We start from the raw sequence: 8,101 nt of genomic DNA, 5'->3' as shown, positions 1-8,101 counted from the left end.
TTCTTAAGTTCTAGAAACCCTTAAAATAAAGAGACAGAGGGGTATAGATGTTTTACTAGTGGTGGTATAAGAAATTCTACTGAACCTGAAGTATGTTTGAGAAGAGTTGATTAACTTCTGTCATTGAATTTTCAAGTTCCTGGGCAGGTGCAGCTCAAATCTTCATGGTAAAAATTAACAACAATTACGTCAAACAAACTCTACTTTCAATTTTCTGTTGATACAATAAATGTAGAAAATACGTGGATATTATGACATTTGAAAATTGTCGTTAATTAAGCTTGCTAATATAATACTCATATATTGTTCAGTTCTTACATCCAGTGGGATGGGATTGGGTGGGGTTAAGAAGGTGGAAGGGTGAATCGTGGTTGTAGCCCGCTGCGTGTTTTACTTTGTTAGAGAACATTAAAATTTGATGTAAAATCCAATAACAACATGTCAGACCTTACCCTATGGCATAATTCGAAGACAAAGAAAAGAAAGTCCCTCAATGGCGTCATAAAATGAGAGTTGAGGAGAGGAGGAGTGGGAAAGAAAACCCCAAAAAAAGAGATGGATAATCCCTCGTTTTTATGACTTACTTAACATAATGATTTTTTTAGGGACTTTTTTCGTCTTCCATAATTCGTTAAGATTAGTCAAGACATTCGGCATGATTGCATTATCTTTGTCTGGAAGTTCTAGTTTCGCCTGTTTGTAGATCATGGCATTCCTAATATTCTTGGTACACCGACAAACCTCCTAAAGGGACAAACGTCCTAATGCGACAAACCTCCTAATGTGACATTTATTTTTAAGTAAAACCTCCTAAAAAAAATTAATTTTTAAATCTTACAAAATTAAAAGAAAAAAATCTTCCAAAAATTATGTACTAACTGTGAAACAATGTAAAAATCCAATCCAATATGGCGATAAAACACACAGGGACGAAATTCAAAACCGAAATTTCTTTCTTGAATAACTTTGTCCACATGGTGAAATTTAAAAATCCGTCCGACAGTTTTCCCAAAGTCTGTGTTGGCTATCAAGCAGCATGGTTTCGAACCCGACACAACCTTGCATTACAAAAGTCGACCCTTACCTCACAATTAATAAATGTGATATCACTTGAAAAGTTTTTAGGAGGTTTTACTTAAGAGATGTCGCATTAGGAGGTTTGTCGTTTAGGAGGTTTGTCGCTTAGGACGTTTGTCGTTTAGGAGGTTTGTCGGAATTAGACGTTTGTCGCATTAGGACGTTTGTCGTAGTAGGACGTTTGTCTGTGTACCATATTCTTAACATTATATACATGCACCTATCACGTCAGAATTCAGAGTAGATTAACATTTTATTAAACTTTAAGAAATTTGCCCGGCAGATTTCAGCTGTATTCCTCAAAGTCAAAATATGCCTTGGTTGTCTCCTCCTCTTCTGACATTTTACTTTTTTATTCTTTGTCTAATAATGGAAATAACAAGGGTCACATCAGGGACGTCCAAGGGGAGGGTAAGAGGGAATTACACCTGCCCCCACTCCCTCATTTGTTGGGTGACATATAAAATCAAAGCTCTAAAAATTCGGCGGACAAAAAAATATAATGAAATACAGAGTGACTGTACTTCTATCATAAAATTTCATTACAAAAAAAAATTTATTTAGAAATCAAAGAAATATGCGATGTAACATTATCGTAAAATATTTTAAATACAATAAGTGATATAGACGTAATTACGTTTTTGACTTTGTGTCTAATTGTCCTAGTAAGCAAAAATTATCAAAAATATACTACACATTTTTTATAAAGATTACTAGACGCTTCGCTCCAAGCCTCTAGGGGCTTTGCCCCAAGAGATGATCAGAAAAAAAATTCATTACCCCTGCACTGGTGTAACAACCATCATATTTTTTTAAAAAGAGGGGATTTTTTGTTGTCCTAAAACTACCACAGAACCAGTAGGTATATTCCCTGAAGAGCATAATCCAATCGGTTCAATGGTTACCGAGATCTTAAGGGACGGACAGACAGACAGACGGAGAGACATCAAGCTACTTTTTATTATAGATAAAGTTTCTACATGTTCTAATTTGTAACAATAATCATCATACAGAATTTAATATCTATACAACTATTCAAATTAACGATCAGAGCTATCCGTTACAGACTGATCATTGGATCAACCCTACTTTAAGAAAAGATTTGCTTTAAAAAATATTAATAAGGCTTTCTTGCAACATTTCCTTTAGCATGCTTTAACTTTTTTTGTAAAGCGAAACTTTTCTATAATTAGGGTCGGTCCGTCCGTAACAGTTAGCTCTTTTCGTTCATTTAGGCATTTTAGAATTGTCCTATCAATTTTTATCTTTGCAAGATGATTCCTATAGGAGTTAGGTACGAGTTAGAGCGCGAAGCAACTCTATAATCGTTAACAGAAAATACGTACGACCATTTAAATTTTTTTAACTACAAATTTTTATTTGATAAAATTATCCGATTGGTCTGTATGTTGGAATACTGAATCCTAGTACAACAAAGTACATTGTTATAAGCGAAGCATCTCTATAATTATTAATTAAGTCCTAAAAATGTTGTTTACTTACAATTTTGTTTCGTTCGACTTTTATAAATTTATATTCTGATTATTCAGTTCTGACACTCTACAAATGTAAATGTTTGTTTGTCCTGCCATTTTCGTTCTTCGCTTTTATGGATATTGTCAACCTATTTAATAAACGAGTAGGTATAAGAAGCTATTCGGTAAAACTGTCATTTTTGTACTCAAGATGCTTAAATCTTATAATCTAATAAATAGATTTTTTCACTATTCATAAAATCCCTTTTTTCTTTTTGAATAAATGGATTTTATTGAAAAATTTGATAGTACTTGAATTTTAATAAAATTCCTTTTTTCTCATCTTCACTTTAGAATTATGTAAATAAGATATATTAAAATCCTTTTTAGTAGCAAAGCTACTCTATAACTATAAAATATGTCCCAAAAAAATGTTTTTTTATGAAAAAATCTTCTTGAAATTTTGTAAATTAAGAAACTTACAATTAGCTTGTTTATAATTGTTCAAAACTTGTTTAGTACCTTAGTCCGAAACGCTTTAGTGATTAATGTGATTTTCTCAGCTGTTATTCAAGTTAGAAGGCTGAAATTTTTTGCGAAAATTTCCTATACCAATATGAGCATTCAGTTTATAATTTACTTGGTCTGTTTCTGTCCTTCATACTACTAAAATATACATATCAAAATTGATTTATACCTGATTTATAACCTCTGATTATTTGCTCTTTAATTAGATTTGCATTCATGGTTTTTTGTGCAATTGTGATTCGCTTCTTATGAATGTTGTCATCCTTGTTTAACCTTTATTGATATAATTTATCACAAATAATACATGGTTTAATATCCTAATAATTTGATAATCATTATCTATCAATAACATAACTATTTGAACTAAAATAAATAAAAAACATGATTCAAATGAAATAAACTTTTCACATACAGCAACTGCATAACTTTTAGAATGTGAAAAGGTCATAAAACATACTTATACTAAAATGCCTTTCTTTTTAAAGGAATTTTATACGTATTCAAGGATATGGTAATGAATATAGGATATGCATGGATATTATGACAGGGGAAAATTGTCGGCAATTAAGGTTGCTAAAATTAACATCAATTATTGGACAGTTCTTTCATCCAGTAGAAGGGGAGGGAAAGGGATAAAGGGGGTGGATGGGGGGAGAGTCGTTATTTTTTCACCTAGTTTCACTTTATTAGGGTACATAATAATCTTGTGTAGGATCCATGTAATGATAAATAAATTCTTAGGATTAGAACCAAAATCTAACACTGAATTATCTAAATACAGTAAAGTTTATGAAAATCTGTCCAAATTCCTGTGTGTGTATGTATCTATCTACGTATATGAAATAAAAATCAAAGCTGTTTTTACATAAACGTAAATATAAAAATGATGTAGTGCGCCTATTTTGCAAAACGCGTCTCGACATGGGACAAATTCTCTAAAATTAGGACTTTGTCTGTCATTGTAATTACATGTAATAGCCTAATTAAGGGAAATTACCAACCGTATGAACCTACACTTTTGATTTGTTGTATTAAAGTAAACTGTCTCTTTTGCTTTGCAATAAATATTTAGCTCTTTATTATTTCGCTACTTTTAAAAATAAATTTTGTTACATTTTAGGAACGTGTAACATTTTGTTTGCTCAGCAATTTGTCCGCCAATATTTCAGTTCATCTTTTACATATTTTTACCCCCACAAGGTCATTCCCTTTAATTTATCTATATCTACACTTGTCTATCTGTCTGCTAATAGATTTATCTATCTCTTGAACAGTTCATATCTTTATTTATCTCATTTTGGAGTTAATTTTCAAACAATTTTACTCCTTTATGTCTAGTTTTCGGTACTTTCAACCATCTACAAAACATCTTCAATTTTTGAGAGAAAAAAACATGTCTCTTTAAATATACATACGGGGCCCTTTTCAGTGCGGTATTTTTCAAGACTCCTCTAATCCCTATTTAACAACCTAAACTAAAAAAATTATGTTGATAAGGGTGCAGAAGTTTAAAGCCAATTCTGGTCTTGGAGATGCTTGGAGGATTCTGTGTTATCTATAATACAAAGTATAACATAGATTACTTATTACTGATAAAATATTTTTTTAAATTCTTATATTCAATGATTTATCTATCTATATTCATTTATGAATCTATTATTAATGCTAGCGGCCACGCCCCTAGAGGCCTCTAGAGGCACTTGAGGTGTTGGTACCCTCCCACAAAATAGCTAAACCTTCTTTACCTATAAGAAGCTATGTTGTAAATGAGAACCATATTGGTTTAGCGGTTAGCACGATCCTGTTGTACACAAACAAAGACTGACACACATCCTGTAACTTTTATATAGGGATGTAATGATAAACTTAAAAAGTGCCGTTTTTCTGTTACTCTTGTCTGCTCCTCAATTGTAATTTGTATATCTCTCCCTTTCTCTCTTTCTAGCTATCTATTCTTCTCAATTCCTTATCTATAATACAAAGTAGAACGATGTCTGTCTGTCCGTCTGTCCGTCTGTCTGTCCGTCTGAAGCTTAAGATCTTAGTAACCACTGAACCGATTGGGCTCTACTCTTCAGGGAATATACCTACTGGTCCTGTGGTTGTTTTAAGCTATTTTCTTGGGAGGTGGGACACTCCCACCCCCCTAAAAATGAAAAATACCCCCCCCAAAAAAAAAAATTTTTTTTTTACTTTTTCTTTTTAAATCTAAAATTCGAAAAATTAGGTTGATCAAACCTCTTGGGGCAAAGCCCCTAGAGGCTAGTTCTTATATAATTTGATATTGAAATTAACATTTTCTGTGAGCATTTCGTAACTTATGCCCTTTTCAATTCTGATTTGAAAAATGTATTACTTTTTTCTTAACCTTTAGATATTCTCTTTCTCTCACTTTCAATCTTTCTTTTTATTTTTTTTAAAGTCTAATGAAATTAAACTAGGTTTTTTACCTGATTTTTATTCTCTTTCTATTTTGCTATTTATTCTATCTCTTCTTTTCTTCTTATCTCTCTATCTCCCCTCTCTTACTTTCTTTATCTCTCTCTTTTTCTCTTTCTTTCTCTCTCTCTTATACACACACACACTTTCTCTCCACCTTTCTTACTCTCTTTTCTTCTAAAATTCCTAATATTTTTAGTGCAATTCATTACCAGAAAATGTTGGGACTTCCATACAAAGGTCGTGCAATCAAAGGATGTCTGGACAGAAAAGAAGAGAGGTTGGCTCCCCATAGTTATTCTTAGTTGTTGGACCTGACGTTAAAGTGTCATGGACAGCAGCCTTGCCCGTTTGAGGAAATCCTAGCCTATGTTATGACAATGTTAGACGTTATCGTTTTAGTTACCTCTTAAGACTTGTATATTATTTGAAAATGTCAAAATTATTTGATATATGTGTGTGTAGACTGCTATATACTTTACTTGTACCGGGTGGCTTTTTTTTAAATTTATTTTTTCTAATTGATTTCTTTCTAAATCATTTTTTGCACAATTTTATTTTTTAATGTAAAATATACTAAAAGATTATAGATTTTTAAAACCTGTAATATTTTAATAAAACTTTTTTATTCTATAAGAATTTTATTAAATTATAAAATTTGAAGATCAACGTTTTCTTTACGTAGTGATTTTTTTCAGGTAAGGTTCGGTATTAGTCGAGAAAAATATCCAACGAATGAAGTTAAAGATTGGGATATAATTCCTCATTAATTTAGATCATGACAATGTCATGGGGCTGAATTGTATTTTTTCCCATTTCATTGCTATGATTTTTGGGAGAGTAGAATTATAAAAAATATTCTTATATCAATTTGAAAATTTCATTAGATTTTTCGTCCTCTAATTTAGAGATGAAAATTTAAGGATTATCTAATGATCCTGCTATTTAGTGATGGAAAAGGTTTTCGTTACAATGGATTTATTATTACTTGGATATTACATCAGATTATCATGTACTCTAATAAAATAAAAATAACCTGGCTTGAATAACGATACCCCATCCCCTCCCCTCCTATCAACCTCTTACCAATATAAATGGTGTAAACGTAGCAACCTAAATTGGCGACAATTTTTTCCCTGTAGTATATCCACTTATGATGTATATTCTACATCCATTGCTGTCACCCTGTTTATTGAAAATTTATTTAAAATATGAAATCTAAGAAGGGTAGAGTGGCAAATCCTTATTCCAGACAAGAGCTTTTTATGCTCTAACAAAACAGCTGATTTTCTTTACAGAATCTGCGTTACTTTTTCACTTCAACTTTTCCCATGGATGATATCTATAATACAAAGTAGAAAGATGTATGTCCGTCTGTCCGATTTTATTCTATTTTTTTACCTCTTGGGGCAAAGCCGCTAGTATGATATACGTGGATATATTCACAGGGGAAAAACTTCAATTTAGCTTGCTAATATAGACCTTATTTATTGGTCAGTTCGTTCATTTAGTATTAGGGAAGGAGATGGGGTAAATGAAAGGTATCGTTATTTTAGCCATCTGCGAGCATTACTTTATCAGAGTACATGAAAATCTGGTGCAACATCCAAGTAATAATTATACCGATTGCTTTCCCGCTTTCTGTCACGGTAATTTTTATAAAAAAGTAACAGTGAACTGTCTGTCTGTCCGTCTTTATGTCCGTATAAGCAAATGATGCCTATGCTTCTGGACAGATTTGGCAAGCATTTACATTGAAACTTTTTATTGTTCTTAGAAGGTGTTTTTTGACTATTTAGCAAAAGGGTGTCTCTACTCTCCCTAGAGAAAGCGCTCTTAGAAATTCTCGTTTTTGTTGAATTAATAATTTTGCTACACTTGTTGAAAATGAAAGGTTTTATATTTGAAAATAAATTGTATTATGTACTTTATAGAACCTTACTTTACATACAGTTGAATCAAATATCAGATAAATCCGAAAACGCATTTCAGACTGTATTAAAATAAATTTATGCTTTTCCCCTTTTTCCTTCCCCTTTATTTCTATGTGTGCTATATTCCAGAGAGGGAGGGGACATTGGACTGTTTATTAAACTAGTCACCAAAGTTTTTTCTTATTCGTTGGCCTAACAACTTTGGGGACTTTAATAGAATTTTTTATTGGTTCATTAACTTCAGTGTCCAAACGTTTCAACCACTAATTGTAACCTACAAAAGACGTAATTTTGTGTATTACAATAGGGCATATACAACAATTTGTCAGATATTGTCTTATCCCTTTAAAACCTTGTCAAATCTAACTTAATTAATACATTTTTTGCGCAGGACGTTTTCAGAAATAAAAATTTTTTAATTAAGTTAAATTGGTTCAATAGATTTTTAAGCTATTTATGTTCAGTTACTTCTTTAAGTGGTCGGACAGACTAACGTTCTAAACAGACAGATGAACATACGGCAAGTTACAGCAGGAAGGGCGTACATATGAAATTAAAGACCAGCTGCGCTTTTATAAAAATCCTTTAAAATGTATTTCATAGGTTAACATTATATTTTATTTCAACATAAGAGGGGATGGAAAAAAT

The sequence above is a fragment of the Acartia tonsa genome, chromosome 2 (assembly GCF_053477335.1).
Source record: "Acartia tonsa isolate MP-2025a chromosome 2, ASM5347733v1, whole genome shotgun sequence".
In the NCBI taxonomy this organism is placed as follows: Eukaryota; Metazoa; Arthropoda; class Copepoda; order Calanoida; family Acartiidae; genus Acartia; species Acartia tonsa.
Note: the sequence above shows the minus strand (reverse complement) of the source record.